This window comes from Larus michahellis, chromosome 2 (assembly GCF_964199755.1).
Source record: "Larus michahellis chromosome 2, bLarMic1.1, whole genome shotgun sequence".
In the NCBI taxonomy this organism is placed as follows: Eukaryota; Metazoa; Chordata; class Aves; order Charadriiformes; family Laridae; genus Larus; species Larus michahellis.
In genome coordinates, this window is record NC_133897.1 from 43,016,301 (window position 1) to 43,041,395 (window position 25,095).

Consider the following 25,095-nt stretch of genomic DNA (forward strand, 5'->3'; position numbering starts at 1 on the left):
ACAATCCATACTGTGGACAACCTCCTGCAGCAGTTCTTTAAACACAATGCACCTAATTATCTCTCCCAATCTTCTCATCATCATTGAAGAAAACTCTCAGGTAACAAATGGGTTAGCTCTTCTAATGCCTTCCTTCTTTGTCTTTTATGTATGCCCTTGTTAAGTCATTACTGAGCCCAGTAGAGGAGGTTTTGCAATATCAATTATACTGGTTGGACTTTTCATTAGCTTTATTTTTTACTTCCTTTATCAAGCATTCAGAAGGCATGGCACCCATGTGTTACTTAGTTCAATTCCCAAGGAGATAATAGAAGACCAGCTGATGCACAGAAGCCTAAAGGAGTCCCAGATGAATATTTGTAGCTGCACACGCTCCCATAATCTCAGCTGCCATGATCAGTTATTATTGCATGATGGTCTGATTGCACCACAGCTTTATTTCTCATCTCCAAAGGTAAAATATCATCTCTGTTACTTAGTAAGCATGACAGAGACAAAATTCATGCTCTAAACTCTGTCCACAGACTCCATGTTCCTTCTTGCTGGTATTTTGTAGTAAAAAAATAATATATATATTTTGCTAGGGATTGAGTTATTATTAATACCTTGGGATTTATATCATGTCCTTAGGTGAGCACTGGCTGTTGCAACGAATGTTCATTTAAGTGTGCAGAAATTCCCCCAAGCTCAGTGGGATTCTGGATTTCTCTTGTCTGCTGGCTGATGTTTCAAGTCCTGCAGGATGTTTTTTCTTCCTTTCAGCACATGATGCTTTTAATTAAGGAAAGTAATTTTAGATTCCGAGTCTCAAGCATTTTGCAGTTTTATGTGAGCTGATGTCTCCAGACCATACGATAGCAGATATCTGGGAGGCTCTTTATGTCAGTTTGTTTTAATAGCTGCTGATGCTGGCCCTAGTGGATCAGCACATCCTACTTTCCCTGGTAAAGCTTCCTTCTGCATAGGCAATTATTTTTCAGTTGGACATCATTGCCTCCATATAGACAACAAATGTTATCCAGCTTGGGATCTGCCTGGGAATCACAGTCTCTCACCTGACCTCTTAGGTCTATGGCAAGGAATTCAGAGGTGAAACTCCTCTAGTTATTCATTCAGTTAATTAGCAGTCTCTCCAAGTGTGTGTCTGTACGTGAGCCTGGCAATTAACAGCTGCTACTTTTAAGAAGACCCTAATTTCTGCTTTCACATTTGTAAGTATATAAATACATCTGTTGCGGTCTTATCCATCATGTTATTGACCTTCACTAGCAGATTGAGAAATTCTCTGTGTTAAATTGTTCTTCCACCTTCTTTTCATTAAGTTTTTATAAAGGATTTGCTCATTTTTTTGCATAGTTTCCTCTTTACTCCTGAATTCATATATGCTACAGAAGTTGTCACTTTGCACCTGAGCAAAAAGTAGGGAAATTGATGACAGGCTCCTTAAAGTACACAAGTAGAAATTATCCTTCCTACAGTACAAACACTACTTCCTACAGCAAGAGACTACGCAAAAGTTTTCAAAGGTGCATCTGGTCACAGGACCCAGCGTAGTCTTTGCTGCTGTCTCAGAAACATTCCTTTGGTCCAGAGCATTTTGAAATGTTTTGGTTTGACTAATCTTTTTTTTTTTTAATCCCTGGTGACTTTTCTAAAAATAAATCTGAGCTATATGACTGGAAATTGGCTAATCGTAGAAAAATGATAAATAGAATTTGACCAGAAAATCCACTTTCAACATTTTCCCCTCACTCTATTTTCTTTCTTCTTTACAGTCTAAAGGAAGAGTCTGACTGATCTTTCATGAACTGTAGGAAAAACAGGAGAATCTTGAATAGAATTTATATAAAGTATTCAGTCCCCTCCTATGAGGACTTAAGAGGCACAGTCATTTCACTTGAGGATGGGAGACAGGTACGAAAGGATTATCCAGAGTTCTTTCAATGGTTTAAGAAAGTCTGCCCTACTTAACAGGATAGTTAGCTTTTCTGCTGCTTGAACTGGAGTATATAAAAGAAAAAGTACCCGGTGAGCCTTAGGAAGCCAGGAATTACGAGGAGTTCCAGTGGAGAGCAGCTAAGAAATCAATAAAATGTTCCAGAAGTTCCTCCAAGCTACAAGAGGAAGGAAACTTCTAAGGAAAAAAAAAGGATGTAATGTCAAACCTCTGATGGGAGCCCAAATGACAGCAACATTGACTTCAGACTCTTCTGATCTCTACACCTGACTTCTTAATGGAAGGGAGCGAGAATTAACAGAATGGGAAAACCAGAAGAGCTTTCTCTAGGAGCACTGAGGGAACGAGTCACACTTGGAGGTACTGAATTTGGCATTGCTACCGTACATACCCAACTTGTACTTACCACCACGGTTGCTACACCTCCTACTGGTCCATAGCACAGGAGAGACACAAGTGACACACGGTGCAGAATGCCATTCGTGGGCAATGGTGGTCAACCCACAGCATTCCTGATTCCATCTGATCGCAGTTTGGGCTTGCAGGACCTCTGCCTCCAGATCTCGACCTCCTTCCTTAGCTTCAAGGGACCGTCAGTAAGAAAGGTCTTCTAGGATTCCCTAGGATGGGTGTGCAGGATCAGCGCGTAAGTCCAAGCTGCTGTGTGATGAATGGAGGGCCAACATCCTGACCTTCAGATAGGCATTTAGGAGAGTGTGACCCAAGGAGGAGAAGCCCAGCGGAGGCAACGTAGATGGGACAGCTTTGTCCAAGGCTCTGCACCCCAGCAGTGAAATAGGCAATGTGGGAAAAGCTGGCTTTAGGCATTTTAAATAAGAAAAGAAAACAGTGCTGGAGCTTTTGAAAACTGATTAAACAAGTAGAACGCAGAGCTGAGTCACTCTGTATTTGTCTCTCTGTGTGCATGTGTACATATATAGATACATATTTTTGTAAGCGTGTGCGTGTATTTGAGTGAGGATATGAAAAAAAAGAGGCATGCAGTTCCAAAAGCCACTGCAATAACGACTTGTGAGCTGAAGCTGTCACATCATATGAAACAGACGCACAGAACATGTGAAGATGCAGTCAGAGATATTTTAAAACTTCTCTTCAGTGTTTTGCTCACATTTGGTAGCATTTAAATCTGATATCCTTTATGGCTTTTTTTTTTTTTTCTGAGACCACCGTTACCCTTTTGAAGCAATGTTTGATGAGAATGCAAAAATTCTTGGCTAGCAAAAGATTTTATATTTTTATCTCCCAAAGTCATATCATTCAGCTTCATGCAGTGAAAAAAATGCTGATGTTCTTCTGAATAAAAGAAGGATTAGGAAGATTAAAACGCACACCACTGGACTTGTTGAAAAAAGGCTCAAATATGAGGATCACAGCCGAAGCTATTCTCATCTCTACTTTCGGGTAGTTCAGAGAGATGCTGGCTCCAGATCCCTTCTATTGAGTTTTTCATAAAAGTTGCAGTAAAAAGGACATGGCAAATAGAATGCTGCTGAATGAATGATCAGATTTTATTTTATTTATTTATTTTTGTTATTACAGCCAGATGTTGCCTCAGGAAGTTGAAACAAGGAGTCAGGAACTGACAGCTTAATAATTAAATTGGGAAAGTTGGCAGGCCTCCTGCTACTTCCTCTAATACGCAGCATCTATGAATGAAAGTGTGCAGTATCCCAGTGGCTCTCCTTCCGAACCGGCTCATCTATTACTGGGTAACGATTTTCCGTCGAGGCAACAGCAAAGCACAGGGCCTATTACACTGGCTACATAAAGTTAAAAAGACATTATGAATAAAACCTTCGCCATGGCTTTTACCACCATTTCTACACAAGACTGCCTAATGCTGACATGTGTTTATTACACTTAATAATGTTTACATAATTCTTCCTTGAGCTCATTACAGCTGTCAAAAATCTCAATAGTGTGTTTTTGCCCGTGTTTATCTCCGAAAGACTTCGCAGTGGCTAAGCCGAAATGAACAGCTGCCAAGAGGAGGCTGAAGGCGCCGCTGGCTGCCCAGGTGCCGGGATGGAAAGCTTGCAGCCAACTGTCCATCCCCACCTCAGCATCATCACACCTTTTCTCCCTCTTTCGGCATTCCTTCCCTAGCGGGAAATCTAACATTTTGTACTGCATGCTCCCACCGCTGCCTGTTGGGACCAAACGCCCGGGGTAGGTGTGTGAGAGTCACTCCAGCCCTGGCACCCAGGCAGGAGGAGGCCCCAAAGGTCCTTCAAGCCCGGGAGCTTGCTGAGGGAAAAACTTTATGCAGAGGCCGAGCAGTGAAACTAAAAAAGAGTACTACAGAGGCGGCGGCTCCGCTCTGCAGGGTGGGGGCCGGCGGGAGGGGGTGAAGCCCGTCCTGTTGCCCTGCCCTAGGCAGGACGGGGACGGCGACTCCTCTGATCCCCCGGGTCCGTGCTCCTACTCCACTTGGGAGGCGTCCGAGGCTGGGGGGGGGGGGCCACGCCGTACCCCCTTCCCCGCCCCACACCTTCCCCCGCCGGCCTTCTGAGGGGGCAAAATGGCGGAGGGGGCCCGTCTCCCCGCTCCCCCCCCCGCACCCCACCCCGCGCGGGCGGGAAGGGGGCGCGCGAGCCCCCGGCGGCCCCGCCAGGGGGCGGGGCGGGGCGGGGCGGGGGGTCCGGGGCTGCCGCCGCCGCTGCCGGCTGCACTGGCGGGGCGGCGGCGGGAGCGGGAGGCTGCCGAGGTAAAGCTGGGGGGTAAAGCGGCGGCTGCGGGGAGGGCTTCCCCCCCTCCTGTCGCGCCGCCTCCGGCGAGGGGGGAAGGAGGCGGGCAGGGCAGGAGGGGAGCGGGGCGCGCTGTCCCCTCACAGCGGACACGCGGCACCTCCTTCCACGCGTGTCCGTGCGGGGGCCGCGCTGCCCCGATCCAACTCCGGAGCGGGGCGGCCGCGCTGTCGGCGGGGTGAGGGTGGCCGGACCAGGCCGGGCGCGTCCGGCGGCCGCGGTGTGTAGCCCCCTGAGGGGCTGCGGTGGTGCGGGGGAAGCCCCTTGTCAGACAAAAGCGTGGTCACGGAGAGATGCGGGGGTACAAAGTCGCGAGTGGGAAGCGCTAGACTGCGCTCGGGACCCTGACAGCCGGGAGCCGGGGCGGAATCGCCCCCTCGGCTGCTGCCGTTTGCTGCCCGTCCTTTGCGTAAACGAGTGGTCGTTTGGGAGGAAGAAAACATACTTGATGCTTACAGATTTGTTTTTTTTTAAAAAAAAAAAAAAAAAAAGGAATACGTCTTGGAAAAAGTGATGGAGAGTGTGGAAACAGAACCCCCCGGGGCAGGGGGAGCCGCGGCGGCACATCGGGTGCCCTTTCGCCGGCTGCTCGCCTCTTCCCGCGCCTGCAGTCGTTATTTACTGAAATAACTGGGTAAATGGCCGGGATGGCGGGCGGGGGGAGGGTGTGCGTGTGTGTGGGGGGGGTGGTGTGTGTTCGGCTTCTCTTGGGAGCGAAATTCGGTGTCGCAGCCGCGGCACCTCCTGGCCCCGCCGGAGGAGGTTGGGGGGTGTGTGTGCGTGTGACCTGCGGGTGAGGGTCCGCAGGAGCCCCGCTGCTGCTGTCGGCGACTCCGCGATAGATGCCCGACAGATCCAAGGTGAAGACTCGTCAGGGTGTCTGTATCGCAGGCTCTGACCCGAGGAATTGCTATGAATGCTGCTTATGCAGTTTTGGTATTTTCTAGGGGTGCGTTTGTGTTGAGAGTGACAGCTTGGTCGTTTGAATCTGTGGCGGAGTTTTGCTGGTTTTGATAGTGTTGATATTTTGCCTTCGGCTGAGATGTGCTTAATAGCGTTTTAGCAAGCTATGCGTAAATGTGAAATACGGAGGGCTAAATCATTGGCAATATATTTAATGCATAAAGCAGTCTAACTTCATGCTTTGAAGAGAGATGGGAAATAATAGCATGGGGTCTGAAAAGAAAATATTTAGTGGAGCAACACAGAATATTGTCCAAGGGCAGTGCTGGATCCAAAGAATGCCCACCAGGACAGGACGCTAACAACCCAAAGAGAGGAGATTTGCTGAGACTGCTCTTCAGCTTACCTTTGAAAGAGTTCTCATGAGGTTTAGCGAGCATAGGTTAATTATGTGTGACACTACCTAGTACAAGAGCCTGCACATGTGGAAAAAGCACAGAATTAAGGTAAAGTGGTGTCAATGTAAATATAGACCAGTTGTGTCACTGTGGTAGAAGTTGCTATGTGGACATCACTTGTTTGCAGTTCTGATTATGTCATTTGGGAAGAGTTGGAAGCAAAACTGAAAAAAACAGTGCTCTTAAAATAAAAGCATCGAGAGTTGGTGTGTGTTTTGCTTTGTTTTTAACCAAGAAGGCTGGTTTTGATTTAAAATATTAATTAAATCTTTCCTTTATGAACCAAGCCCTGGGTAAGAGCTTGATGTGTCAGCATCTGTCTGCGTCTGATTTAATGATCAGAGAAGGCTGATCCTGAGCTTTTTATGTGGGTAAGCTTTCAACGAAATACATTTTGCTAGATGAAGGGTTGCAGGATTTGTCCTTGTATAGTAGTGTTACGGTGTTAGTAAGTGAGAGTGGTTACCAGTACAGGATCTGCCTCGGCCCAGGTTGTTATTATTCTGTGACTAAGCGTTGTTTGTGAAGAGTGCAAAAACTGGCTCCAAAGCAGATGGTCGCACTTTGGGGTACCTTGTATCTTGTCTGATTCTCTTCTGCACCTTCCTGCAGGGCTGAGGGGTCTTGCAGTCCACTTGTATTTTCAGGCTAATTCACCCTAATGGCAGTATGGTAAAAGCATGTCTGTCACACTTGAAAATCAGGTTCTCTCGTAGGAGTGACACCACTTCACCATGGTGCTGGTTTGCTTTTCTGCTGAAGGAGTTTTGTTTATATCTGTAGTAAAAATGTTTTACTGATGCATGGGTACTAGCTTGTTTCAGGGGTAATGGGTCTCTAGTGTGAGTGAGGTGTAGAAGGCTCAATATTCTCTCACATCTCCACATTTCCGTGGAATGAAATGGATTATTATAGCAAATTCCCAATTATGAGGTGCCCACAGGTGTGTACAGTAGGAGTTTGAGCCAGATGTGCCTGAAAGGGATCAGCCATTTTCATGCTTCTGTCTATACGTGTATGTTGGGAGACGTGTGTAGTATAAACAAAGTCCCCATTGACTTCTGTGGATTTACGCATGTGTAAAGTTAGAGTTGCAAGCAGGTTCAACCAGATCTGTGCTAATACTTGTATTTCTTGTATTAAACACGAGTATGTTCAAGACAAAGATCTAGTTCTTCACTACTTTGCACCCTGGGGCATGATTCTCCTGGTATGTGTTACCAGCAACAATTTGAAAAGCTGCCACTTCTCAGTGGGATGCAATACAAGGTCCTGCCAGTGTCATCCAACTGTTGCGAGCAGTTGTGATGTGCTCTTTGTCATGGTGGAAGCTTCTTCTAACCCTTCTCAGCTAACAGCTGCTTCAGGCGTGAGGCTTTAATATGTTCTTGCCCATTTAATAACCTGTTGTTTCAGTAATGTCTTGTAGCATTGAACTCTATAAGTTATCTGCATTAAATCTCTTGTCTTTCAATACCATTGACTCTCTCCTTGTTTATATATTAGGAGGAGACAGTAGTTATTGAAATTCCCTAATATAGCTTAGCTGATCTTCATTATAATAATGGAGTCTATTACAAAACATATTGTAAGTGCAAACTATTGTTAAAGCTTAAGCAAGACATTGGGAAAAAAAATTATGTCAAATTTCACTTCTTCGTAGGTTGTGTTTCTAATTAAATATTCAATATTATAGGACATGATCTTTGAGTTCCAAGATACTGATGAAATGTCAGTTAAATCGCATTTTCCTCCCTCAAAACAATATGCAGCATTCCATTTGCTACAATACTGGGAAATCTTTAAGAGTTGAAGAGTCATTTAACTTTTTATTCTCTGTAATCCACAGTTTGGTTCATATTCAAGGTTGATAGATTAGAAATTGCTGAACACGTAGGAAGTACAGACATAAAAAAACAGAATTAGGCCCACTGGGAAAAAGCCAAATGGTTATGAAATACAGGGAAGTGTAGAGAATTTGTAGAATGGACATTTACCTGTAAGCTCCTTTTTTTTTAAGGAGCTGCTCATGTTCGTGAGAGCAAAAAGAACTTCTTTTTATTAAATATTTATTTAGTTTGTTGAAGTAATACTTTGGAGGTTTGGGATTTATTTTCTATACCTGTCTAACTTTACTGTTCACCTCTTCCTTATATCCGAACACAGTGAGCTGCTTATTGCCAGCTTTGATTATAGCCATCTATATTTTTGTAGAGCTTTATAGCAAGTCTGTAGGGCAATAGATCCTAACATATCATATGCCTAATTTATGACTTTATTTTTCAGCAATTATGGCAAGTCTGCTCATCAGATCAGAATTAAAATTATTTGTATATAATTAAAATATGTCAATATTAATGAAATGATGAAATGCATATGAGCTCATTCAGTTTCCCTTTTCACTAGATTTTTTTGGCTATTTTTGTTTTTAATACAAAGTGCCAGCTGTTGCTAATTAGCATGGCACTCTGGAGGTGGTCTCTGTGTAAGCTAAATGGAGAGGATATGAGGAAGGGGGGAAAAAAACCTAAACTTTGAGAAATAAAAGTGCCAGTCTTGGAGGCGTTTAAAAGCTTTGCACATAGAACCGGTTTTGTCTGTCTTGGTAGACCAGTGATGGCAAAACCTTTCCAGGTCATGTTGAAAACTTCAGACCTGAGTTGAGTCCTGTGCCGCTGTGGGTACAAGCAGAGGAACCTCTCTCGGGAGGGGCTCTCATTTCTCTCTCTTACTTCTCGTCCAGTGCTATAGCTTGTCTCCCATTTAGCAGGCTGGTGTGGGGAGTTGGTAGCCAGCAGCGTGTGGCTAGGAGCCACATGGGTCTCCAGAGTTGCGGCAGGCTCACTGGAGAGGTGCCATTGACACTACCACTGTGCAACATGCGTTTGCCATGGCTTTTCTCTCATGGATGCAGAGTATTAGACACCTATGTCTGTTACTGTTGTTAAATTGCTGAAGGCTTATTTATTTCGGATGTGTCTGTAATATGCAGAATTCTGCTTACGTTTCCTATGCAGTGTACAGAAATGAATACACATGTGTGTGTGCATCAGTATTTCCATGCCTATTTCTCTATGTTAAAACATATTTCGTGCTCTTGGATGGAACTTCTGCAGCTGCTAAGGGAGCAGGTTTTGAACATGCACAGCATAATCTTAAGGTCCAGGGCTGCTGATTATTGTTGGAGTATTTGGCAGTCATGATTCTGGAGGTTTTAGCTCTTATCTAGGCAGATATGAAAAAGCTGCTCCCTGCGGCAGCAATATGTAGCAAAGTAATAGAAGACAAGCTTTAAATAAATGATAAATTGAATCTTTATTAAACCCATTCTTGCATATGGGGAGCATCCTATGAAGTTGTATAGAAAGCTGCCTTCCATGGGTCTCTGAATGAAACCTGACTCACCCCCTGTGAGGGCATGCTTTGCACTGTCGGGCAAGAAAGATTGCTCTCAGTACAGGTAACCTGTCTTCCTTTTCTCACATCTCCTTCCTCTTGTATCTGTTTTGACCTATGTCTAGACTGCCTGCAAATGCATTGGAATTAACGCTGTCAAGTGAGTGGCATGTACTGCTCATTTCGTCAAAGTAATGCAGTACACCCTATCTCAAAATAATGGTTAGAAATTGTTTTTCTTTAAGAGAGGATGTTTTAGCCCATGGTATTGGTAGACGCAAATATTTTAGCATTATATACTATTTGGAAATTTAACTTAGCAAAAATCTTAGAAGTAACTAATAAGAAAATCCTGCTCTTTAAAGCTTTCCATCTAGAGTTCAAAGAAAAGTCAAAGGAAGTTACAGATCGTATGTCTTTTATTTTTTCTGGGGTCAACTGCAGGAAGTTGTATAGCTATGTTCTAAACCACATTCAGTTTTTTTTAAGAGTAGATATTTCTTTGTTTGGTCACTGTAAAAAATGCTGTTCCAGAGTGATCTGTGTTTAGGTGATCTGAGATGCCACTCATGAAAGCAGTGCATTCTCCTGTTAAATCCTTTGTGCTGCTTCTCTGAGGTCGTCCTCAGGAGAACTTGCTTTGAGATCAGAAAGTTAGGGTGGCTGATGCTGCTCTGTATGTCAGGGGACCTGTAAAGCAATGCTTTATGATCTAGGTGAAATATGTGAAAGCCTTTGTTGCATTTTCATAAATAGTTTAAAGAGTTTTAACTCGGAGCAGCCACCTTGTTTCAGCCATCAGCAGATGTTAGTATTTTAGCTAAAATATTTCCCTTTAAAAATTCATTGAAAGAAAGAAACAGAGTACTTTTCAGGTTTACTGTACTGATTTGCAGTTTTACTGCTTCTTAAGATATGTGGCCATAATTTCTCGTGCAAAATTTGGGTTGACATCTGTGGCTGTAAGATCATGTCCCACTTATTTTCTTTCTAAGTTTTTCACAAAGAATATTAGCTACAACATCAGCTTCTTCTTTATATTTTAATATTGCCCAAGGGATATTTGGTGTCCACCCACATCACTCGCTTTCTTATAACCCCTTACTCTTAGGGTAGGGGTATTGTAGGAATAAAAGGATGTGGTGATTAAAAAGTAACGTTGAATCGGAGTCAGCAGTGTGCTCTTGCAGCAACGGAGACTAATGGCATTCTGAGCTATATTAGCAAGAGTGTGGCTACCCGGTTGAGGGGAGTTACTGTTGCTCTTGACGAGGCTGTTCCTGGTATAATGTTATGTCCAGTTTTTGGCCCCTGGTGCAAGAAAGGTAAGGGCAAACTGGAGAGAACCCAGAGGAGGGCTGCTCAGGTGATTGGAGGCTGCAGCATATGGTGTACAAGAAAATGCCGAGGGATCTGGGTTTGCCCAGCCTGCAGAATAGAAGATGAAGGTGAATTGCTGCCTGTACAGAGAAAGGGTGAGGTGCAGTCATCACACATTGAAATGGGGAAATTCTGACTTGGCATAAGGAAAAAAAAATTAACAATGAAAATGGTTAAGCTCTGACCCGGGGTCTGTGAAGGTTGCATAATTTGCCCTTGGAGATTTAAAAACTTGATCCGAGAAGACTTTGAACAGCTTGATCTAACTTCAGAATCGTCACTGCTTTGACTGGGAATTGGAGGACGTGGCCTCTGGAGGTCCTTTCCAGCCTAAATTACTCTGATTCTGTAAGAAGACTTCCTACAAAGAAAATAAGTATCATAAGAGTTATGCTAAATAGTCTTTTTAATTATATTCTTAGAAGACCCCACCTGGAGTACTGCATCCAGCTCTGGGGCCCCCAACATAAGAAGGACATGGACCTGTTGGAGCAAGTCCAGAGGAGGGCCACAAAGATGATCAGAGGGCTGGAGCACCTCTCCTATGAAGGCAGGCTGAGAGAGTTGGGGTTGTTCAGCCTGGAGAAGAGGAGGCTCCGGGGAGACCTTATAGAGGCCTTCCAGTACCTAAAAAGGGCCTACAGGAAAGACGTGGAGGGACTCTCTTTCAGGGAGTGTAGTGACAAGTTGAGGGGTAACGTTTTTAAACTGAAAGAGGGTAGTGTCGTGGTTAGGGCTGGACTGGCCACTGGTAGGTCAATTTAGATTAGATATTAGGAAGAAATTCTTTACTGTGAGGGTGGTGAGGCACTGGCTCAGTTTGCCCAGAGAAGTTGTGGATGCCCCATCCTTGGAGGTGTTCAAGGTGAGGTTGGATGGGACTTTGAGCAACCTGGTCTAGTGGGAGATTGGAACTAGATGATCTTTAAGGTCCCTTCCAACCCTATGGTTCTATGAAGGGAAGAGCTATTTGTTTGGGGGATCAGAAGAGCCCTTTGTGTAGTACTTGTGGTGGACATAATTTAGAATAAAAATGATTTCGTAAAGGGCATGTGCAAAAGGAACAAGTTTAAATGGTCTGTGGGGCAAAGTGCGTCTGTACTGTGCTGCTGCCATGACTAGTCGCAGTGTTGCTGCCATGAGTTGAGAATAGCTCTGACAAATAAACGTAAGGCATTTCAAGTGGTTGCCTTTGCTGGACTTGGCTCTGGTTAGTGTAGGTGAGTTCTTCACAAATCTGGGAAGGTATGTAACACATACAAATTTGAAATGGCTGTTACAGTTTTGTGTAATAAAAAAGTGCCTTTTTTTGTTTTTTGATAGAATGACTAATGAAGCTCTCTGAGATTGATTGTTGACGTGTCCTTTGGGCCTGATGTGATGAGGCTCACCGTTGTTAGTTGTGGCATCATGTTTGACCATTTGTGTTTTGTGATATACAGCTTGAATATAAGATGTTCTCTTTTTCTCAAAGAGTTGTTTCTTATTTCTCAGAACTAACTTTGTGCTAAGGCAGACAAAATATCAGCACTTCCTGTCTTGGGCGTCTGTGTGAGGTCATAATGACATCACCAGAGATCCCCAGAAATTTTGCCTTAAGACTTCAGTTTTTTCTTGAGTTAGTGATGACTAAATAATCTATTTTACATGAATTGTAATTCCTCCAGCATTACTCATTCAAGAAGCATCTCACTGAAATAACATGTACTTTATATATTGACGCCTATACATTCAAGTCCAAAAAATCAGTAGTGGAGAACAAGTTTATTTGTTATCCTGTGTGTCTGTGTGCATACATGCTTATTTGTGGGAGAAGGAGGGAGGAATGTATCCACAGTAACCCCCTGCTTCCCCCCCTTCAAACCAACTATGTTTTTGTTTCTTTGTAAATGACATGAAACGCCTTTTACCAGTACTTGACTTAAATATGCTAGCTGTGATTCAGGCTTAAAAGTTAAGACCCCTTGTTCAGCTTTTCAGACTGTCAGAGACAGTGTATATATATATAACCTGCAGCAGTGTAAGTAGATACTATCAATCTAGGCTGCTGTATTTTCTTTGTGGGCCAGATTGAGTGTGGCCTTTCTGCAGAGGTACAATGGGCTTGTATAAAAGCTTGAATGATTGCTGTCGGCGCTCTCTAGGATGCATAGGCTTCGTTGGCTTTTCTCTCCGGGGCCTGCCCACCTGTACAGACCACAGGGTGGGAATTGAGGAGGCACGTTGAGGAGAGCAGGCTCTTGCTCAGAAGGGTGTTGGGCAGAAGATACGCTGTCCCTTACACCCAGCAGGAAAGGGAAGCTGCAGCTTTTTGCTTTGGCACTTATCTTTCTTGAGTCCTGCTTTTGTCTTTAATATTCTTTGCAATATATATATTTTTTTTTTTTGACATTGAGATTCAAGCTTTTCAACTATAAGGCTTCCCAAAAGGACTGGAGAGTGACTTAGTAATCAGGAGATATTAGCCGTTTTGAATCCCTTTTAGCTGCTCTGTGTATTTATATCGTACTCGGGATATGTTTTCCAGCATTGTACATGTATAAAAGGGAAAGATTATTTCTTTCATTTTTAAATGAAAGCTGAAATGCATGATATGTTGTTGAGGAACCATAAGAAAAAGGCCAAATATCACTAGATTCAGATCAGAAATATGGGAACAGCTCTGCTAGTTCTAACAAGATTGCGATATGAAAATAGCTTTGCTGGTAGATCTGCTTTTTTATACAAAATCAGGCTGGGTTTTTTTGGTTGGCTTTTACAACCAGTTTTAACAATGTTGAGTGTATATCTTTGATTTAGAGTATTTCCTGATTTGGGAAACCAGTAGAGAAGTGTTTTCAAAGTAATATTAGGAGCGCTAAGGGCTGGACAGGCAGAGCACTTTGTTAGTTAAACACACATTGTTCTGCAGTGCTGCTGTTGTGAGAGAAAAATGGGAATTGTCTTTTGTGGCTGCAGTTTCTGCACTCTGGTAGAGTCTGTCTGAGACCAGGCAATTCTCTGTGGAAGATGAAAAAGGGCAGTACAGAGCAATTCCTTTTTTCGTCTTCCTTTTTCTTTTATTTTTTCCTTTTCTCGCTTGACTTTTCTCTCTTGTGCTTTGCTTGTTGGGCAGGAGGTGTTGACAGAAACTGTCTAGTTGGATCAAAAGGATTGGTAGAGGTCATGTTATTGAAATCACATTTCTTTTTTTTTTTTTTTTTTTTTTTTTTAAAGAGAGTAGTATGTTCTTGTGTTGATGTTTCAGCTGCAAAAGTATTTCAGCTTTTTTTTTTTTTTCCTTCCCAGTTAAGTTAAGTTGACTAAACGGAGGAAAGTTAATTGCATGTGTTGGTGCAAACACAGGCCCTGGAATTCCCTTAAATGCTCACAGTGAATTTTGGCATGGACACCTACTTCTTCCTTGAGCTGGTACTGAGAAGAGGGTCAGTGTTGATAGGGGTGTTGAGTGGGAAGAAGAAGAAAGGAAGCATGTCACGAACCTCAGACACCCGCATTCTGAGACTCTAGTGAAGCAATGCTCTGGTTTTGATTTCTCATTTGTGGATATTGGAGGTAGTATTAAGATCTTCCCTGATTTTGTCCTGAGTGTCATTGTTCTGATGAGTATGTTCGCCTTATTCCTTCAAAACTTATTCCTTCAAGCACTTTGTAACTGCTTTTTCCCCTTGTTCTTCCAGAATGTCAAACTGGCTTAGGTCCATGAAGACTGCCCTGGTGTCAGGCTCCCTCTGACTTGCTTCCAGTTCTCAGGAGCAAAGGTACAGTTACGAAGGTAAGTTAAAATCCACTCACAGAATCCCCTGAAGGAAACTAAGACTTTAATTAGTGCCCTCTCCTTTGCATGGCAGTCTCCGGTACATTTCTTCTTTCAGAGGTGCTTGGTCCATGACAGCAGGCTATCAGTGATAGAGAAAGGGAAATCCAAAAGAGTGGAGTGGCTTTGAAAATGTAGTGAAAAGTTAATGAATAGAGCACTTACAGGGAAAATACCGACGCAGGCTGTGTCAGGTAAGCACTTTAAAAGTGAAAAGTGCCCCCCTGTTGGTTTGTTCTCCTTTTAACTGATCTCTTTGAAAATCTAATTGGAATCACAGTTGAACTACCATGATAAAATATGGTTTTGGTAGATAAAGTTGAAATAATACACATTTAGCAATTGGGAGTGTTGCTGGAAATAGTAGGTGTGTGTAGAAATAAACACAAATTGTCATTTCTTGTTTCATCCTGAGGGCAAAGTACCCTTGGTGCAAAGCTCAGGGGACCCATATAGTCATTAGCAGATGGAGGGGGACATTAATCTTCTACCCACAAATCTGCCCCAGCACATAAAGCAGAGAGCATCTCTGTTGTAAGGATTGCTAGAGATTGTATTAAATGTGATAGTATAGTTTATAATCACAGTGCCAGCCGCTCTTGATGTTCATTGCTGTGTTTTCTTGGTATTCTGTATTTCACTTTTTCTATCTGTCTATAATGGAGTAGTGACAGCATTTCTGCTTCTTGAGATACTGGCAGAGGCTTCTTCCAACACTCTTAAAAGCTCTCTCTTGCTGTAGGCACTAGAGTATGTTAGGATATACTTTAAGTACTTTTTTGTGCATAGGGAGAAACGTATGATTTTTCTGTGTCATTTGGTCTTTCTCATTTGGCAGTAAGCTAGGAGACAGGCACAGTTAATGAGGTATCTCAGCAGCGCATTTTTATGGGAGCATAGTTTAAGGGTAGGAGTATGTCCAGTCTCCAAACTGCCTAGTGAGCATTCTGTGTTTGGAAAGAAATGCCAGCTGGCAGTGGTTAAGGAGTGCATGCTTATTCTGCTCATGATAGCCAAAACATGCTCCCTGCTGTGTGCTTTTGGCAGCTTTGCACTGGCAATATGTCTCAAATGCCAGTTGCATGTCCTCTTTTCATCCTCTTAAGTGTGTCCCATAAGGCATGATTTAGCCTAAATAAAAATGTGCCTCTGTTAGGCTTGGTAACATAAGGAAAAAGACTGCTTGTTTTAAAAAAAACCAAAGTCTTTCTGAAACACCTGTAGTACATTATTTCCACTGTGGAAATAAAAAGATGATTATCATGTCTTCCTATACTCAGTAGCAAATTGGCCTTAAATTCCTGAAGATTTGATGATTTTTGTGACACCAGTTCATAGGCATACCACACCAAAAAAAATGTGTGATTTATTCTCAATGAGAGCTCTGGGTGGAATTTCAGTCCTAAAGTAGATGCATATTACGTTTATTTGAAGGTCTAACTCTACCTGTCTGGTCAATGTATTAATTACATTGGTGGTGAAATTAATCGCATTAATTTGCAGTCTGAACATATAATCATCACCTCTTATATTTCTTCCTATTTGTCGAGTTGTTTAAAGTCAATAAACATCTAAAATAAGTACTAGATTTTATTGAAAAGATACCTTATGCGTAGGCAGCCTGACTTGTACAATCAAGTGTTGCAAATGTGCTTAGCTGAATTATTTGAAGCAGTTTGTGCGCTGTGGATTGTGCAGTTTGTGCATTGGGTACAAATTCTTAAGAGTCTGAAGGTGAATAAATCCAGTCTACGTTTCTTTGTTGTTTTTATCTTCAGTGACAGTATAACAGGTTAAAAAAACCACAGTTTAAAAAAACAAAAAAGGCTAAACAAAACACTGAAGCTTTTCAATTCAATACTTGAACAACTGCATTTAAGGTTAAGTCAACTATAAGGTAAGTAGCCTGTCCTTAGAACTTGGCTTTAGAAATATTTACGTATTTAAGCTCTGTATTGCTTTTTCTTTGAGGTGATTTTACACCTCCTTTGCTTGCAGCAGATCTTGGTATTTGGCAAGATGATAATTCTCAAACAATTTCAATGCCTTTTTCTTTTCTAAGCCAATGAAATTCTGTTGAGGTCTGATAAGATATGGAAGTTTAAAAATCAGTTTCTCTTCTCTTACCTCTGTTCATTAGGCAAAAGTTATCACCTTACCAAAATCACGAGCTTTCCCAAAATTGGGATCAGACAACCGCTAAAGAAGGGGAGGAACAGTACCCATTGGAAACTCCTAGGTTTTTGGTTATCGTGCTTCCATGTATCTGTTGCAGCCTGTCTGTGGTGGTTGATTTAATGCTCCTGTTGCCCATTCTACTTTCACAGTAAGGAAGAACAATCTATTTTTCCCAGGCAGGAGGTAAAAAAGAGGTCCTTGCTGTGATCTGTTCCTTGAACCCATAAGCTTAGCTCCGCAGTCTGGTATCACTATAATGTTCAAGTAGCTATTTCTCTCTGGCAAGAAGGACTCAATTCAGTTGCCTTCAACAGTTGATCTAAAGTGATGCTGTTTTCCTTCTAAATTCTTTGTTGCAGCCATCATCCAGCTATATCCTGGATATCCAAGGGCATGGCACCTATGCTCAGGTACCTGAATGCTTTCATGGTGGTCTCTGCTATAGTGAAGTTGAGAATCAGAAGTTGAGAATCAAATCTTGCTGTGATCTATGTTGAAGGAGCACCACTGCACATCAGTTAACTTATTCATGGTCTAAAAAAAACCTTGGGTATGACGTGCAAAAAAGGTATTTTAGAAAGTAGGTTGCAAAATCAAACCCTCAGAAGTTGTGAAATGTCAGATTTATGTTATTTTCTTCCATGCCTGTAAACCATTCTGTGATTCTGTGAATATAGATCTTGCAGCTGTAATTTCACCCTATCCTAGCCATTGGGCACCTGAATTGCATAACTGTTACATTCAAAGACATGAGCATGGCATGGTCACGGTATTTAGTAAATAGCACGGTGGCATTTGTTTATGAGGAAAAAGTGTTCACAGAAGAATGATCATAGAATTCGATGCTAAGTTATTACGTACATGTAGAAGATAAACAGAATTGGTTCAACATAATTTAAATTCCATGTCAACTAAATATATTTGCATTATATGTACTTAATGCGGATTCAGACCTGCAATAAGTAAGCATGTGTAACATGATTGATTTCAGTGAAGTTTTTCCCATTTATGCTGGTGTTGAATTCTGCCTCTAGTCAAAAAGAAGTTTTCTAAAAGTTCTGCCAACACAGTTTTGTCTCAGAACAGCTTTGAGGTTTGCCAGCAGTGTTATTTCTTTTGCGTTGTAGGAGCAGCTCTAGTTACATGCCAAAATATGGTCTTATTTTTAAACTGAGAAATAAATGAAACCTATATGGAAGTGGAAACTTCGTTGAATGCCAGATTCTGACCGCGTTTCTCCCATTGGAACCCCTAGGTCCACTTTTGCAATCTGCTCTGTCTTTATGACATTAAGAGGTATTTCACAATGTGGGAAATACTGGAAAAAATGAGTGCAAGAAAGGCAGGAAATCTGCCAATGTCCATGTCTTTTCTAAAAAAGTTATAACCTTCTTGCTTTTATGTGTTTTATACAGCTATCAAATTTCATATATGGCCAGCCAACCTCCATTTCAAAAGTGTTATTCTATAGAGAAGAGGCAGATCAAAAAATTTGGGTACCTCAGTATTTTCAACATAATCGTAGCTTCATTATTTTGGCCTGTTTTCCTGAGAATGTAAGACTTACGAGTTTGTAAGCTCTGTCTGTTGGGCTTCTTTCCTTCCCTTTTTCCTTAATTCTTAAACTTTTTGTCCAACGTAAGCAGAATTTTAAAAAGTTAGTTCCAGTAAGATGTGGGTTAAAACAGAGGGAGGGATTTGGGAAGGAGAAATACAGTACTCAAGAAGAGATTGGTTTGCCCTAAGAGTGTCTTCCTCAGATACTAACCCTAGTAAAAAAGGCCCAGATGTTTTGCCTCCAGCATTGTGCGAGCAGTCAAATCCATTGAGGGCTTTGAGAAGAAGCTCTAGTGATTTTGGGCAGTCGTTGACTTTCAGCTTGTGTGAAAAGTATAGAACAGATATGTCATCTTATCGTTTCACCATAAAAGGAAAGCAGAAATTTGTGTTGATAATCCAGAGGACTTTCTGAGTGGATTGCACCTAGTCTCAATTTGGTCTTGAGCTGAAGAGCTGTTACAGAGGTAGGTATAATCAAGATGAGCTCTGCAAGTATGATGAACGCTGAAGGAGTCAGCAGTTGCTGTTATAGAATTTTGAAAGTATGTTCAGACAGGTAGTACAGATTAGCAAGAAGTCTAGTAAGGCCTGAAATGTTCACTAGTTTTGATAGCTGAATGAATTTTAATATCAAGTTGTTCTTGATATGCCTCTAGACAGCTGTGGTCCTGCTAGCCTGTGGCTTAAGGATAGCATATTGCTTGCCACAAGTCCTCGGGTGTTTGACAGTTAAGTTGCTTGGGTGGTGTTACATCATTTACACTTAAGGTTTTTATCACCCCTTCTTAATGATGATTCGTGAAGAGCATTATTAGAAGTGAACCTGCTGGGGAATGCACAGTGTTTGAGGCTGAAGTTGATAATTCTTAGGATTACAACACAGGGGCTGGTCTGATGGATTGCCCTTCTGAACCTGTTCTTTCTTGGTATTGCACTTTTGATCAGGGTGTAATCTGTAGGACAAAAGCTCTTACACAAGGAACTGAATTCACCCTGGGCGATGCATAGTCCTTTTTAGACTGGAAAATGGGCACGATGGATTTATGTTCTGAGCAGATAGCCCCTTAGCTCAGATGGCAGATTTTATACATAGGCCTTCTGCTTTGTACATTTACATTGCTTTTTCAGACGGAGTTGTAATACTACTTCTACTTGCAATTGTCTAATATTTGCTACTTTTATCTCAGTTCATAAGATGGATTTTCACTTTGTACCTAAAGGCAATTAATAATCCTCTTGTGTAGGCTTTTTGGCAGGGCATGGTCAGCTCTAGGGATCTTTGACTGTAGTAATCTCATTGGCAAAAGATGTAACTTGCCATAAATTGGATTTCCTTTTTCTGAAGCCTGAAATCGCCTGTATCTTTGAGTTTTAGAAAGAAGATGAAGATAAAGGGTGTGAAAAGGCAGTTAGATACTAAGCGCCCACTGACTGGATTTGGTGCGTAACTCCTATTTGTATCTTTGCAAATCTTAATTTTTACTTGGTGTGTATGGTGGGTGTTTAAGGAGGTGGCAAAGAAGCTACTTTCTACTACTTGGTTCTGTAATTATAAATACACTGACTTTGGTATGAGAAACATCAGACAATAAGTCTTGGTGATGGTTAAGTTAATTCACTTTTAGAAGTTCAATAATTCATCTAAGAAGTGTCAGCAGCTGGGTCTTGTTAATGGTAAGCCTTTCATTTCTGTTAAATCAATTGTGAATAATAGGATCCTTCAGAGAAAAATGATGAAGTAAGCATTGATTTCCAAATTGGGTGTCTGATATTGGAGCATTAATAAAATCTAGAGCAACCAGGCAACTAGGACCTCATACACTCTGATCACCTAAGTAGTAATCAGAGAAAATCAATGATTTTTGTGTATGGTGCTAGATCTGTTAACATTTCATCTGTCGCCATTCATCATTGTGTCTATAATTTCATTTTTATAATTGTTTAGATTTTGGGAGGCTTAATAGTATGCATTGAATCAAGCATTTACTGTCAAGCTTTTGTGAAACAGAAGTGGCATTGCCATATTGTCTACTGTTTACTAGCTGGCTGTCTTACTATTTTAAGGCTTTCTATAGCAATGGTCAAAATAGTGTCTGCATATTTTCAAATGAGGTTAAATCCTCTTAAAGGAGTTCCAAGCAGACTTCATGGAGTCCTCCGTTATTATCTTTCTAAGCTGTCAGGAGCTGTGTTACTCACTTGTATGTAGTCACGTTCAGTCTCACAGGGGCATTACTGACATCTCCAGTAATGGTGGTAAAACTCTGTTGAAGAGAAACAGTTGTAGAGAACATCTTCAGGACAGTCAGATTCCTGGCATGGCTTCCTCTGCAACATCTACCTTGGACTGTTCCCCAGCTACACCTTCTGGCTCTGTGTGCCTTGCTCCAGGCTGTCTTGTCTTGTTGCGGAGGGCTGTGACTGACTGGATGGGTCAGAGGATATCAATGCTGACATGGCTGTATTCTGGCCTTTGGTGGTTTTAATACAAAAGACAAAGACTTTCATAATGGGAGCATCAGTGAGTGATCCGAGAAGGAGTAGTTGATGGTTGAACATCCCACCAAGGCGTGGAGGCCATAGGCTTTTGTGGACGGGATACCAGTTTGCCTTGTACTTCCAGCCTCAGGTTTTGTAATGCAGTGTGAAGGCTACAGACTTGTGGGTGTAGGTTTTTTTATTATTATTTTTAATTCTATTTGAAGGCTGGGTTCAGTGGTTTTGTTTAGAGCTGCTAGGCACTGTCTTTTTCTGTCCGGTATTGTCCTTACCAGTGATCCCATTTTGTTTAAAGCTGCATTGAATTTGAATGGAAACCCACATACAATCAAATCTGCTTCCTGTTGAAGTCAATGGAAGTTTAGGCTAAAACTGGACCAGGATTTGGCCCATAAAGCATAGCAGGAAAATTTAACAGTTATAATAAAACTCTTAAGGCAAATAAAATGTTCTAGCAGGTGTTCATAAATGTGCTTTATGCTCATAGACTCTGTTAAATGTTAATACTAAGGTCCTGCAGAAGCTGCACATAAGGACTGTGTGAAGGAAGCAAATGTCTGTTAAATGTGCTGTGCAATATTGTAGCAAAGGTGGGTGGCAGTGCAATGCCACGCTACCTATTAGACTGAAATATGAAAGCTATTAGAGATTCTGCTGAATTTTCATTTTGTGAGGGAGTAGTTTTCAGGAGAGAACATACCATAAAAAAGCCGTGTGTTGTGCAAAACTAGAAGCGTCTTTGTCAGTGCATGCAATTTTCTTGGATGTATGCAGCGCTTATTAGGGACAACTACTAACATACTGTATTAACAATAAATTTAAAATAAGACAATACTTGCGAGGAAAATAATAGCTAAAAAGTGGTTTTATTTTTTTGTGTATTTCATTTTCCTTGAATTAATTTTTTTTCGTGCCTTAGACTAACCCACAGGCAGAAGTCCTAACATGACCCTAAACACATTTGGAGGATAGTAGGTGTTGGCAGGATTTTATATTTAGATCTCTGTCTTATGCTAACTCTTAATATTTTTTTTTAATCCATCACTTCACCATCAAAGCACTTCTTCATCAAAGTACAGTGAGGTCCATTTTAGATTTCCAGGAGCTTTCTGGCCTTCTTCCTTCCTGGCTTCTAGGGGAAGCATTTGTTGGCTTTTTCAGCAGGTTTTGCAGCTTGCCCTGAAAGCTGGTGGCTTGTACTGGCTTGATTTCTTCTAGCAGTTGATTTCATTAGGATTCAGGTCAAACCCATGGGACAAAAAAATATCTGTGTGTACTGGAGTCAGTTCCTAAAATGACACCATGAATGCGGCAGTCATTGTTAGAATGTGTTTTGTTGGTGTTTGATTAATTGACTGAGTTATCATCTCATCAATGCTCAGTCATTGTGTTGCAGGATAAAAGCAACCACATATTACAAAGATACTCTCTTTCCCAGTTAACTTCTTAATTTTCTGCGCTAAAAGAGAATGCATTAGCTTGGAAAACACTAAGATTGCTGAGCGAGGGGAGGTCTTTCACACGACATTTGGATCTATCAAGTTACAAGCATCGCATCTGCTTATGCATTATGTCCACATAATGTCAGAAAGACTCTTCCACTGTTGCCTTGGTCTTGCCCTCATGTGTCTGTTCCCTGCAGTGGCAGTGCTGGCGTTTTTTTAGCTGTTGGGGGCGGGAGTGTCTCAGAAATCTTGCTTCATTCCACGTTGTTGTAAAAAGGATTGAAGCGTGTGCTTACACGGTGAATTCTCATCACTTGCTTCCCAAAGTCACAGGGCTGCCAGGGTGGTGGGACCTCTTCGCTTACTCCTCTGTAGTAGTGCTGCACTAGTGTGCTTATCAATTTTCAAAGCAAGGCTGAGGATCATCATCAGCTAGTAGATTGGGAGCTCCAACACATAGTAGTCTATCTTTTCTTATAATTCTTCTAGGACAAGGTGGCCTTGTAGAGAAAGAGAGGGAAAGAAAAAAAAAAGACTAGGAACTGTTTTTAATCAAGTGGAAAATATATCAGTACTTCTCTTGTAAGTTGTCGCACTTCTAGAGTAGTGATATTCATGCAGAACTTTTAATCCCTGCAGTACATTACAAATGCATTGTGTGAGAATTAAATGTTAATTGAGGCCATTATTTTATGAGTGGACTATTTATATAGTAAAGTTATTTGAAGTAATGGGCCATGAATGCATTTTGTTTATTAACTTCCCTAGTGCTCATTCTTCTATATCTTTTTTATCACAGAGCAGTAGCTTTGAAATGGAAGGCTCTCCAATGACATTAAGACCTGTAACATATAAGGCATGTTACTTAAATGGTATGTTTTGTTGATTTCAAGGTAAGCAACAGCATACAGTCAAAGCCTTTGGAAGATTGAGCTTTCAGGTGACTTTCCAACTGTGGAGAAAATAAAAATACAGAAGAAAAGAATATATTTTTTTTCCTTTGTTTAAAACTTACTGGATTCAGGTACTTAAATGGCGTTCTCTATTTTGAAGATGAGAAACTGGGCAAGGAAGATGATTTAGTTTGGGATTATGAAGGGAAGTCTGGCAGACAAGGAAATTAAATTGAGATCCCCTAAATATCAGGCCAGCTCCATAACTACTAGAATATCCTTCCTTTCTTTTCTAAAATGTCTTCAGAAATGTATAGTGAAGTTTAGATTTTGTAGGATTTCCATAGGACAACTACTTTGTGGCCCTGAGGGTGTGAATGCCCACAATTTGTATAAATTCATCACCCTTTGAAGTTGAGAGTACTGTATCTGTTATTAAATCTGGAAGAAAGACAGTGTCAAGCCAACATACTTGTAATAATATTTTGGATTTCCTTCTCTAATTGTTTAATGGAATTAATATGAACATTTTAGCTATAAAGTTGGACAGCTGCAGCAGGATGTGATTTAGCCAGCTCTTCTTTCAACACATTCTGGCAAACTTTACAATATGCAACGTTGTAAAAGTCCCATTTATCTGTCATGTAGCTTTCCCACACTTCCTTCATTTCCAGTTATTTATCCATTGTTTTTTTTAAAAAGGCCAAGTTCAAATTGCTCCTCAATTCTTGGTTATGATAAAATGCAGTGCGATGCAAGGACCTTGCACGCTGCCTTCCCCCTTATCAAAGATGCTGGGACTTGTGCATGAGTGGTGGTTACCTGACGAACTGAGCACTAAGTGATGCAGTGTGTATCTGTACTACCCATCTGTTTGTCGCATCTTATCATGGTTTCCTGTATGTGCTGAGAGACTGTTTTTGCAGTTCAGTCTTTTGCTGGTTAAATCCAAACTCTGTTTCAAATACTTTTGTCCAAGTAAGGACGACTTTAGGAAGTTGCCTACAGATCCATGCAAAAGTCTTGTTTTCTAGTAGAAAATGATTTTTTTTTTTTTTTTGGCCTGCTATAGGCTCATGAAATTTCGTAAGTATTTATCATTCTATGTGTTACAGTACATTTAGGCTCTGGACTTTTGAGCATTACCAAATGAATGCAGCAGAAAGAGCCAGCTGTTTATAAGGGCGTAGTATTGTATTAATATAATAATTGTATGCTAATAATATATGTAGAGAGTATATGACAGTTTAATGAGGTTTAAATACCATTAGGATGACCTGGCAATCTATAGCACTCAGCGCAGCATGGCCATTACTTTGGACACGTTGTTTTGTGCAATTCTGGATGTAGCAGCTAGGAGAGCCATCACTGCACGGAGCTCCTGGTGAAAGCGCACACTGCGTGCGCCAGTGGGACTGTGCCGAGCCCTAAATTCTGCCTCTGCAGCTGGGACAGGTTTGTGCCCTCTAATCAATTCTGAAATTGAGCGTTATCTATTTTCTTATAGTTTTTTATGCCCTTTGTTAATCGTCTGGTGGCCAGAGTTGCTTAGCTGGGAAAGCTTACGGGCCTTTTGCAGGCCACTAGGTTCAGAGTCTGTAGACAGCTGGCTAAAGCATGCAAAGAACTGTGATAAATGATAACTTGAAAAAAAAAAAAACCCACATGTGTGAGAGTACTGATTGAAGTCAAAATTAAAGTAATTTATTCTGGATGATTTTAACAAAAAGGCAGCTCGTATAATTTTAAAAGAATACCTTATAAACTCATCTTGTAAAGATAAAAGCTATCAAGCACACAACCATGATATTACACCAGATACCAATTACTGAGGTTTCTTA

The 25,095-nt window shown here is 41.4% G+C and overlaps 1 protein-coding gene across 2 annotated transcripts in view; it reads left to right on the forward strand.

The window, feature by feature from the left end:
* The first annotated feature begins 4,613 nt into the window (after positions 1-4,613).
* RARB (retinoic acid receptor beta) overlaps positions 4,614-25,095 on the forward strand; it is a 333,265-nt gene continuing 312,783 nt past the window's right edge. Inside the window, exons 1-2 of one of the 2 annotated variants that reach the window (XM_074575050.1) lie at positions 4,614-4,685; positions 14,543-14,637. The gene's annotated coding sequence lies outside the window, so the exon portion shown is untranslated. Of the gene's footprint in view, positions 4,686-13,042; positions 14,638-25,095 lie in introns of those variants that run through there. The other variant, XM_074575051.1, reaches the window with a different exon arrangement.